Source organism: Falco cherrug, chromosome 20 (assembly GCF_023634085.1).
Source record: "Falco cherrug isolate bFalChe1 chromosome 20, bFalChe1.pri, whole genome shotgun sequence".
Classification (NCBI taxonomy): Eukaryota; Metazoa; Chordata; class Aves; order Falconiformes; family Falconidae; genus Falco; species Falco cherrug.
In genome coordinates this window covers 6,607,177-6,617,957 of record NC_073716.1, presented here as the reverse complement: position 1 = coordinate 6,617,957, position 10,781 = coordinate 6,607,177, and positions in this window count along the sequence as shown.

Below are 10,781 nucleotides of genomic sequence, written 5' to 3'. Positions count from 1 at the left end.
GCCTGTGTGGCCCTCCCCGTAGTGCCCGGGTTAGGGGGGGTGACTTACGGGTCCTGTACGTTACCCTGCAGGGGAACACGTCATAGGGGGCGGGGCAGGGGCGGGGACGCGGCGTTTCGGCTGTACGGGACCGACCATTAAAGCCTCCCTGGGACTCGGGTTTCCGGGCCGTTCCACCTGGCTTCCCCCCTGCGCCCGCCACATGGTCTCTCCCGCCCGGGGGGGTGGGTCCCGCGTCCTGCCGGCCGGCCAATGGCGGGCGGTGCTGGCGTGACGTAGCTGGGGGCGTGGCCTGGGGGCGGGTTGCCGCTGCACGTGGAGGGGGCAGGGGGTGACGTCGCGGGGAAGCTGCGAGGGCAGGGGGGGGTCTGCGTGACGTCACCGGGACAGGCGCGTGCGCGGGATCACACCCCCCCCCCCCCCCCCCCCAGCCCCCATAGGTGTGACGTGCGTGGGTGCTGCACAGAGGGGCAGTGACATCATGGGACATCCCCTGGGATGGGGCTCCTCTGCGTGGTTATGATGTCACCGAGGGACACGTGGGGCAGGGCGCCTCTGTCACAGTTGTGACGTCGGGGGGGGGACCCAATGCGGGGTCCCTACCAAGGTGCCGACATCGCGCAAAGCCCAGAGATGTGCCCCACCGGGGCTGTGATGTTGTAGAGGGTCCCCTGGGGCCGTGTGCCAGGGTTGTGACATCATAGCAGACCCACATGGGGTGGGGTGTGGCTATGACATCACAGGGGAGCCCCAGATAGGGGGGTCCCGATGGAGATGCGATATTGCAGTCTGCCTTGGTGGAGATGTGGGTTCCCTGCCCCCAGCCTGGCTATGACATCGCTGGGGGGCCACAGGCCCACAGCCTATGACAGCACTTGTGGCCCTGCCCACCGCGCACGGTGGTGGTGGGGGGCAGCTCTTCACGGTGGAGGCTGGACATGGCCGAGCAGCAGCAGGAGCAGCGCTCCCCCTCCTTTGGGCCCATCGCTGAGGGTGAGGCTCCCAAAACTGCCTTCTGGGAGCCCCCAGTCCCCATAGGGACCCCTAAAACCTCCCAGAGACACACCCCCCCCCACACTTCTCCCCTTAAACCCAGGACCCTGCAAATCCCCCACGACCCCGGAGTCCCCACGGAGACCCCAACCCCACCTGGGACCCCTCCAACTCTCCACTGGGGACTCCCTGGCCCCCTTGTGACTTCCTACCAAAGAGCTCTGCCCCCCGGCCCCCAGACCCCTTGAGACGTCCCAAATTCCCCCCTGGGGGACCCCCATAGGGCCCCTGGGGCTTCCCTTGTGGCAAGCCCCGCCCCCAGCAACAAGCCCCGCCCATGGACACCACCCAAGAGCTGCCTAACCCCCCCCCCCAAGCGACAAGCCCCGCCCATGGAGACTGCACGGGAGCAGCCCAGGTGCCGCGCATGCTCAGAGGCACACGTTGTGGCACTCTCGCCTGCCCCCTGCGGACAGAGGCCGGCACTGCAGTCCCAGCCGGCGAGTTGGAGGGGTCCCGGGTGAGGGTTGGGGTCTCTGTGGGGACTCAGGGGTCGTGGGGGATTTGCGGGGTCCTGGGTTTAAGGGGGGACGGGGGACCGGGTGTCTCAGGGAGGTTTTGGGGGTCCTTGTGGGGATCGGGGGCTCCCAAAAGGCCGGCGGGTCCACATCAGGTGAACAACGTGGGCAATCCCCAGAGCAAAAGGGCCATCTCTCCAGGACCTCTGTGCTGGATGTTCCAGGAGACGTTTTGTATAATTGCACACAGAACAAGGACGCCCCTCGCTCTGTGGTACAGCCAAATCCTGCCTTCCTCTGACCACAAGAGACTACAGCACTTTTCCAGTAATTTTTGGATACCATTTTATGCTGCGGGGTGGTGGCTGAGCCGCGTGGTGCTGCCCTGTGGTGCCACAAGGGCCTGGCCTGGCCGGCTGATGCAGCCCCGAGGTGGCAGAGGGCTTGGGGCCCATTCCAGCTGTGTGGTGGACATGGCAGTGAGGGTGAGACCACCCAGGATGGGCCTGTTGGTGGGAGGCCCTGAGGTAACGTTCTGCGTTGGGGGGGAAGCATCCAGGACAGGGCAAGGGGGCGTCAGGGATGGGCCCCAGGGAGGTGTCCAGGGGTCTCAAGCAGATGTTGGGGGAGGGGGCAGGGTGAGGGCAGTGAGATATTTGGCAGAGGTGGTGGTGGGGATGGCTTCTGGGGACATGGGGGGAGGGGGGGGGGGCGCATGTCCATGAAGGTGGGGCCAGGCAGGTGGTGGGGGTGGCGGCGGTGGTGGGATGTCTCTGTGTCCAAACTGGCACTTCCTACTGCTGAACTCCTGGATTCCCCTGGGCACAGAAGTTTCACGAGGCAACAGCGCAACTGACATTTTTTTTTTTGTGGTTTTTAAAGGTGGAACTACAAAAGAAATGGGGTAACAAAATCAGTTGCCCCAAGCGATTGCCTTTGGGAGAAACATGTTGTCTATAGACATTCACCTGGGAGGAGGACAGGTGAGTATGTGAAGCGTGGACTTGTTTCAGCACAGCTGTGACACATCTTCCCTTGATTGTGATTAACGGAATTAACAGTCACCTCTTCAGATTGGCTTGTTAAGGAGTGTGCTGTGCTTATGTTTTCTCGGTTTGGCTTTGTTGTGTTCTTCCTGAGATGCAGTTGCAGCTCTCCCGAAGGAGTGCGATAGCTGATGTGGCAGAGGAGGGGGTGTAACTTTTTTTAATATTTTGGGGTTTGTAAGGAGAAAAGGCTTGGAACAGTCTGACCCCAAAATGACATTGTTTCAAAGTTTGCAGCCATGCGCTGTACATGTTGGCCTGAGGTATCAAATACCCCAGGTGCGCCTTGAAGGAACTCTGGTGCCATAGATGTACCGAGCAATTGTTCCGCTGCGCGTGTAGCTGTTTTGGTTTGGCTTCCGGGTGTGAATGCGCAAAAGAAGACTTGGAACTGTGGTCAGCCTTGCTCCAAAATTGGAACGGTTTCTACTTCTGCCCAGATCTCTGGGAGCCCCTGAGCGTTTCAGGTGGGCCAGGATTTGTGCCCCAGCATTTCTTAGAGTCCGTAGCTCTGCAGCTCGCGGGGGAGGAGGAAGGGGGCAGGCACTACAGGTAAAGGTTTGAGGTCACAGAGCTATTTGTGAGTTACACTACTGGAGTTTCTTTGGATCTATGTCTGAACGTATAGGCCGGCTGAGAAGGTATAACTTTCTTTCACGCACAGTGAACACAGATCACTCGAGTTGTCATGTACGCTTGATTATTGAGGAATTTTCCCCCCATGGGACAGCAAAGGAGAAATGGTACAGAGGTGCTTTTTAGGGGTTTTTACTGTTCGCTGTAAAACCTGGGGGTTTAGCATTTGGTTCCATCTTTTCAATGGTGATTAGAATGTATTTGTTGTGGGGGGTAAAGAAGTAATATTTGTTTCGCTGCCTATCCTGCCAGTCGGTGGGACTTGTAAGCCCACCGGTGCTGTCGTGGTGTGATGCCATCTCCCATGTATTTAACTAAGCCCACCAGGGCGGTAGCTCTCTTAAGTGTTGTGCTCTTGCCGTGCTCCTCCTAGGTGGAGGAGAGCTGAGCGACTGGTGTTACAGAAGACAAAGGGAGAAGGCGAAAAGAAGTGTCTGAACTGTCACATTCTCTGGGCACCACTGAGAGCGAAAGCTGCAGTAAGTCCCGGGTCATCAGGGCCCTGCCTCCCCTCTTGTGCGTCCCAGGCCCTCCCTGCCCCTCCTCTGGTCCCTTCTCTCTCCTGTGCTGCTGTGACTTTTTTGGTGTGGCGGGTTGACCCGGGCCGGACCAAATGTGCTCTTATTGCTCCCCTCCTCTGCTGGACAGGGGAGAGAAAATACAACAAAAAACTGGCGAGTCGTAGGTGAAGATGGGAAGATCGCTCAGCAGTTCTCATCACGAGCGAAACAGACTGAACTCAGGGAAATGGATTCAGTCAATTAGCAGGCAAATTGGAGTAGGAGAATGAGAAGTAAAACTAAATTTTCAAAACAACTTACCCTCATCTCTTTCTTCCATCGGGCTTAGCTTTACTCCCAATTTCCCTGTCACCTCTCCCCGCTGGGGAACGGCACTTACGGTCCGTTGATTGCACATTGATTCTTCTTCTTCCCCTTCCTCAGGGGGAGGCTTCCTCATGCTCTTTCCTGGCTCCAGCGTAGGCCCTTTCCATGGGATGCAGTCCTTGAGGAACAGAGTGCTCTGGCGTGGGACCCTGGCAGGGTCCTGAGTCCTGCCAGCAAATGTGCTCCATTGTGGGCTTCTCTCTCTGTAGGTCCCCAGATCCTGTCAGGAAAATATGTAATGCACTAGGGATGTGTAAGTACTCTCACTGTATATCACATGTACCCTTGAGCAACTTGGTGTGCATGTTAGGTGGAGCAATCCCTCATGCATCCAGTGCTGCAATAAAGGGAAAGCCCGCTGCTTAATGCTACGTTGGAGTTAAGGGGTTTATTGCCAATGTTGGTGACCGTTCTTCATCGAGCTCGCAGTTGCCCTGGAACGTCAAAATATAAGTTTTAAATCACCCGTTACTGATCCGATAAGACTTGATTTGAAAAACTTGTGTGGTAATGTCGAATTGAGCGCAGTGCCCAATCAGATGTGTGCAGGAGGAGCATGGTTTTGGTAATCAATTGTTGTACATTGCTGGTATGTTCCCCTTTAAAACTTTATTAGCCAGCAAAATATTTCAGCTCCAGTTGGCCCTGGCTGTTTTGAAGCGTGCCTTGTTATGTGAGAGTTCCAACAGCCATCAAGGCAAACTCTCTAGGGGTCAGTTGTGTCTCTGCTTCCCTTCTTTGTACTAGAGTCTGTGTCCTTTAGAAAGGCAGCTTAGGGGTCTAAACCTTTCCTTTCAGCAAATGCCAAAAATCATTGCAGGAAACAAGCAGCAGAAAATACTTGGGAAGAATGATGGAGGAACCGATGGTGCGTGTCAGTATAACTCGGGTGCACTGTGGACTGTTTCCTCAATGGTATCAATCGGGGTTTGGTTTTTGTTTTTCTAAAGCCCTGCTACCTGCTCCCAGGGCATCCTGTTTGGTTTGTAAACAGCCAATGGCTTTTGCCGAAAGTCGAGGAATGTTGAATGAAGTGCGCTCCCTAAGCTAATTTAAGGAAGTACCTGGAAAACCACCCCATGCCACTTGCTGACAAGTAGTGCCTTCTATTCCTCTTTGAAGAAAAGGTGCGAGTTTCAGAAAAATACCAGGTTTGTATGAGCACAGATCCAACTCAGATGGGCCCTGAACTGCATTTATGAATCAGAAATGTTATCTCAGTGGTGTTTGTTACGTAGAAAGAAGTAAAGATGGATGTGCAGTTGCGTTAAAACCTGACCACTGATCCTTGTAAAATGAAGGGCATGGTAACTATAAAGTGTTCTTCTGTGCTCTTATTTTCAGTTTGGAAAGGTCCTTGGCTTTCACATTGGAGTTTGAAAAGCCTAAGGAAGTGGTGAGATAGAAAGTTCCAGCATGGCTCTGTTTCTCTTTAAATGTAGAAGACCATATTACAGATTATTATGGATACGTGAAGAAATCTGAACATAGGTGTTTGGATTTGTGGATGGGTAGTTGTTGGGGGTTTTTTTTCAGATGTGCTGTGGAGTTTTCCCTTCAGACCCGAAAAGTTGGTGAGGGCCAGAATACCTGGTGGAGGCCCAAACTGAGGTACGTTTGGGCCCTGAAACTCAGCAGAGGCCCTAAATAAGGTAAGTGTAGGCCCTGAAATGCAGCGAAGGCCTGAGCAACAGGCCCTGAACAACAGTTGATGTTTAGGTGGAATTGCGAACTGAATGTTCCAGAGATATGTATATACATATATTTAGTATTGGCTCTGTAGCAGAATGTGTGTGGTCCTTGGCCAGCTATGTGTGATCCTTAGTGAAAGGTGTAGCTTGGCTAAACTAGAATCATGAGGGAAGAGAGAGTGCCTCTTGCTTAGAGGCGGGTGGCCAAGGCTGTGGATCCAGCTGTTTGGCCCTGTTCGGAACCGGGGCCTTAAATGAGGTACTTTTAAATCCTAAATGCAGCAAAGGCCATAAATAAGGTAAGTTTTTCTGGGCAAAAACTCTGCAGAGGCCTGACAACTCGGTGTAGGCCCTATCCAAGGGAAGTTGAAGTACTGAAACTCAGCGCGGGCCCTAACTGTGGTAAGGTAAGGCCCTAAAACACAGAGGGGTGTGTGTATATATATTTACGTAGCAAAATGTGCATGGTCCTTGGCGTCCTATGAATGATCCTTAGCGCAAAGTATAGCTTAGCTAAACTATAATCATGAGGAAAGAGGTAGCACATCCTTCCTTGTTTTGTGGCGGGTGACCAAGGCTGTGGATCCAGCTGTTTGGCCCCATTTGGAACTGGGTGGTCAAAGTGCAGTAGATACAGGAATCTTCCCTCAGGTCCTCCCTGAGCCCTGGCCAGGCTTTGGTGGGATCTGAGAGGCAAGCGAAACCTTGCGGTGTTTCCGCATTTGCAATGAGGTGAGCATGTTTGTTCTATAGTTCAAAAGCTGGACCCTCTTGCAGCGACTTTGGAGACCTCAGCTACGAGGGGACGCCCTGCGCAGCACTTCCCCGTTGCCGGGAGAGGCTCTCCAAATCCTCGCTGCAAGAGGGGCTCCCCAGTGCCTGCGCGTCTGGAGGATGGTGACGTGCTGGGGCAACTGGAATAGGTATCGTTCTTCATCGCTGTAGCTAACCTGCGGTAGGACTGATGAGGTGCGTTGCCTCGCTTAGCTGTTCTGCCTGAGTGAGGGTCTTGTAGGCTGATCCGTTTTGTACGTGCGTCTTGTCTTATTTTCTGTATTCCTTTGAGACAAAGAGTACATAACGGTTATTTTCTCTGCTGGTGTCTGTGTGCTATCTCTTGACCCCACCAACCGACAAAACAAGATCCTAACTGAGGTACGTTTAGGCCCTGAAACTCAACAAGGGCCTTCAACGACCTAAGTTTAGGCCCTAAAAAGCAGCAAAGGCCATGAAAAGGTAAGTTCCTGGCCAAAACCTCAGCGAAGGCTTGGAAATTTGGCACAGGCCCTAACTGAGGTAAATCTAAGTCCTTAAACTCGGTGCCGGCTCTAAGAGAGGTAGTTTTAGGCCCTAAATCTTGGTGAAGGCATTAAATGAGGTACGTTTAAGCCCTAAAACATAGCAAAGGCCCTAACTGAGAACGGTTTGGGCCCTAAAATGCAGCAAAGAGTTAAAGCCCCAGGTAGCCAGTTAGTGGCAGCATTGCTTCTGGGGTGGGTGGTCACCTTTTCAGGACAAAATGATTGGCCAGGTGTTTAACGAGAGACAGCATTTCCTTGGGAGAATGTGAGACTACTCCAGGACAGAGTGGCAGACCAGGTCTCCTGTGGGAGGTGGGTAGCATCCCCTCGTGGAAGGACAGGTAAGAGATCAAGCCCCAGAGAGCCATTTAACAGCAGCATTGCTTCTGGGGAGGGTGCCTGTCACCTTTTCAGGACAGGGTGATGGGCCAGGCATCCAGTTGGAGACAGCATCTCCTCGGGAAAGTGTGGGACGACTCCAGGACAATGTGATGGACCAGGTCTCCCGTGAGAGGCAGCATCCCCTCGTGGGAGGACAGGCTCCAAAACAGTAAGAACATAAAGCCCCAGGTAGTCTATTTATGGCATCATTTCTTTTGAGGGGTGCGGGCATTATTTCAGGACAGGGTGATGGACCAGGCGTTTAATCAGAGACAGCATTTCCTCGGGAGAATGTGGGACCACTCCAGGACAGCGTGATGGACCAGGTCTCCCGTGAGAGGCAGCATCCCCTCGTGGGAGGACCGGCTCCAAACTGGTAAGAGATCGAGCCCCAGGCAGTCAGTTACTGGCAGCATTGCTTCTGGGGGGGGGGAGTGCTCGGCCGGCCCCTGCTCAGCACAGGGTTGGTGGAGCACTGCTGCCATCTAGCGACCGAGGTTGGATACTGCAGCCGGCCAGTTGGTTGCGTGCTGTTGCTGTCACCTGGTGGCCAGGGGTCGGTACTGCAGCCCCGGCTCCCCACTCGGCGCTGCCGGCCGTTAACGGCGTCGCGATCCCGCGGTGCCCGCGGCTGCCTCCCGGTAAGGAGCTGCCGCTGCCGTCCCCCGCGCATGTTGGCAAGGCGCGCTCGGCACGGGATTACGGAACTGCAGTGCCGCTGCAGCCCGGGACAAACGCAGCCTGTGGGTGCTCGGTGCTGCAACGGCCCCGCCCCTGGCGAAAAGCCCCCCCACCTGGAGACCGCGTGGGTGCGGGGCGGCTGCGCCCCTCCACGGTTTCAATTGCCCCTCACACGGCAATGCCACGGTTCTGCTCGAGCCATGCTTGTCGGTGCGGGACCAATTCTGCTGATCGCGAGTTCAAACTGCGTCCTCGCCGCCGCGCCACAAATGGTGCCGCCCGTGCCGCTGCCCTCAAAATGGCACAGCCTGGCACAGCCCATGCCGCGCTCAAAAAAATAGCAGTGACCGCACTGCATGTGGCGGCAGTTTTTGGGTGGCTTTAATGCATTTTTAAAAACTGTAGGGTATGGGTGTGATGGGTTGAAATAAAGAAAAAGCCTTTCCTTTTATGCATACTGAAAAATAGTATCCATTGATAGAAAATGAAAAGGATTTTGATATAAAAAGCGGTGTCTCTGGTATTCTGTCTGGTATTGTGTATAGCTTTGCCTGTGGCCCGAAGTGGCCTGGCCCTGCCACACCCCATGGCCTGAGTGGCCCCACCCTGGCAGCCCCGCCCCTGCAGCCACCTGGCAAATAAAAGTCGGTGCTGCAGACCTCGGCTGGTGAGTAGGTGGGTGGTGTGGCAGCCCTGCTTGGGGTCTTGCTGCCTCTTGCCCTGCTCGCAGCTGTGGAGGTGGGGGCTGCTGCCACGTGGCACTGCCAGGGCACCAGATGTCTTTTGCAGCCCTGGGGCGGTCGGTGACTAAAGGCTCGTTCCAGTGGTGCGGTGGACGTGGCAGCGAGGGTGAGCCTGCCTCGTGTGGGCCTGGTCGGGAGATGTGTTGGGAAGCCCTTTGTGTGTGTGTGGGCGTGTGTGTGGATGTGGTGTGGGGGCTGTGAGGGTATACAGGAGTGGGGGTCATGGAAACGTCTGGGTGGGCTGCAAGGGATATTTGGGGAGGGGTGTAGGGCTGGGAAACGTGAATTCTCCTCGTGGGGCTGGGTAGGAGTCCAGGCAGCGGGAGAGCAGGGGGTGGGTGCTAGGGAAGCGCTGGGGGCAGGGGGGAAGCTGTGGAAATGTTGGAGAGAGACTTGGGAGGGCCTTGGTGGGGTGAGATGTCCAGGGGGTCTCTTCTAAGACATTTTTGGGTGTCGGAGGGTGTAGCAGGGATGGGTCTGGGTGAAGTGTCTGGCAGGGGGGAAAGGTGGGCAGGCAGAAGATGCTCTGGGGGGTGCGGCAGCGAGCATGACATCTGGGTAGGCCCTGGGAGATGGTGGATGGGCAGGAAGATGTCTGGGGGACTCTTGTAAGATGAGGGGAGTTCTGGAAGAGTGGGTGCTGGGAAGAGGTCTTGGGCTGGGCAGGGAGATGTTGGGGGGGGCAGTGAGGTGTCTGTGGGAGCTCAAGTTACGTTTTCTTGTGGCCAAAACCTCAGCAAAGGCTGAAAACTCAGTGCAGGCCCTAACGGAGGGAATCAGAAGTCCTGAAACAATGCACAGACCCAAACTGAGGTTAGTTTAGGCCGTCTATCTCGACAAGGGCCTTAAATGAGGTAACTTTAAATCCTAAAACACAGCAAAGGCCATAAATAAGGTAAGTTTTTCTGACTGAAAACTCAGTGTGGGCCCTAACGGAGGGAAGTTGAAGTCCTGAAACCCCACGTGCGCCCTTATTGTGGTAAGTTTAGGCCCTGAAACTCAATGAAGGTCTTAAATGAGGTATGTTTAGGCCCTAAAATGCAGCAAAAGCCATAAATATTTCAAGTTTCTGGCCGAAGACTCAGTGGAGGCCTGAAAACTCGGCGCAGGCACTAATGCAGGGAAGTTCAAGTCCCGAAACGTGGTTTGGCCCTAAATTTTGACAAGGGCCTTAAATGAGGTACTTTTAAATCCTAAATGCAGCAAAGGCCATAAATAAGGTAAGTTTTTCTGGGCAAAAACTCTGCAGAGGCCTGACAACTCGGTGTAGGCCCTATCCAAGGGAAGTTGAAGTACTGAAACTCAGCGCGGGCCCTAACTGTGGTAAGGTAAGGCCCTAAAACACAGAGGGGTGTGTGTATATATATTTATGTAGCAAAATGTGCGTGGTCCTTGGCGTCCTATGAATGATCCTTAGCGCAAAGTATAGCTTAGCTAAACTATAATCATGAGGAAAGAGGTAGCACATCCTTCCTTGTTTTGTGGCGGGTGACCAAGGCTGTGGATCCAGCTGTTTGGCCCCATTTGGAACTGGGTGGTCAAAGTGCAGTAGATACAGGAATCTTCCCTCAGGTCCTCCCTGAGCCCTGGCCAGGCTTTGGTGGGATCTGAGAGGCAAGCGAAACCTTGTGGTGTTTCCGCATTTGCAATGAGGTGAGCATGTTTGTTCTATAGTTCAAAAGCTGGACCCTCTTGCAGCGACTTTGGAGACCTCAGCTACGAGGGGACGCCCTGCGCAGCACTTCCCCGTTGCCGGGAGAGGCTCTCCAAATCCTCGCTGCAAGAGGGGCTCCCCAGTGCCTGCGCGTCTGGAGGATGGTGACGTGCTGGGGCAACTGGAATAGGTATCGTTCTTCATCGCTGTAGCTAACCTGCGGTAGGACTGATGAGGTGCGTTGCCTCGC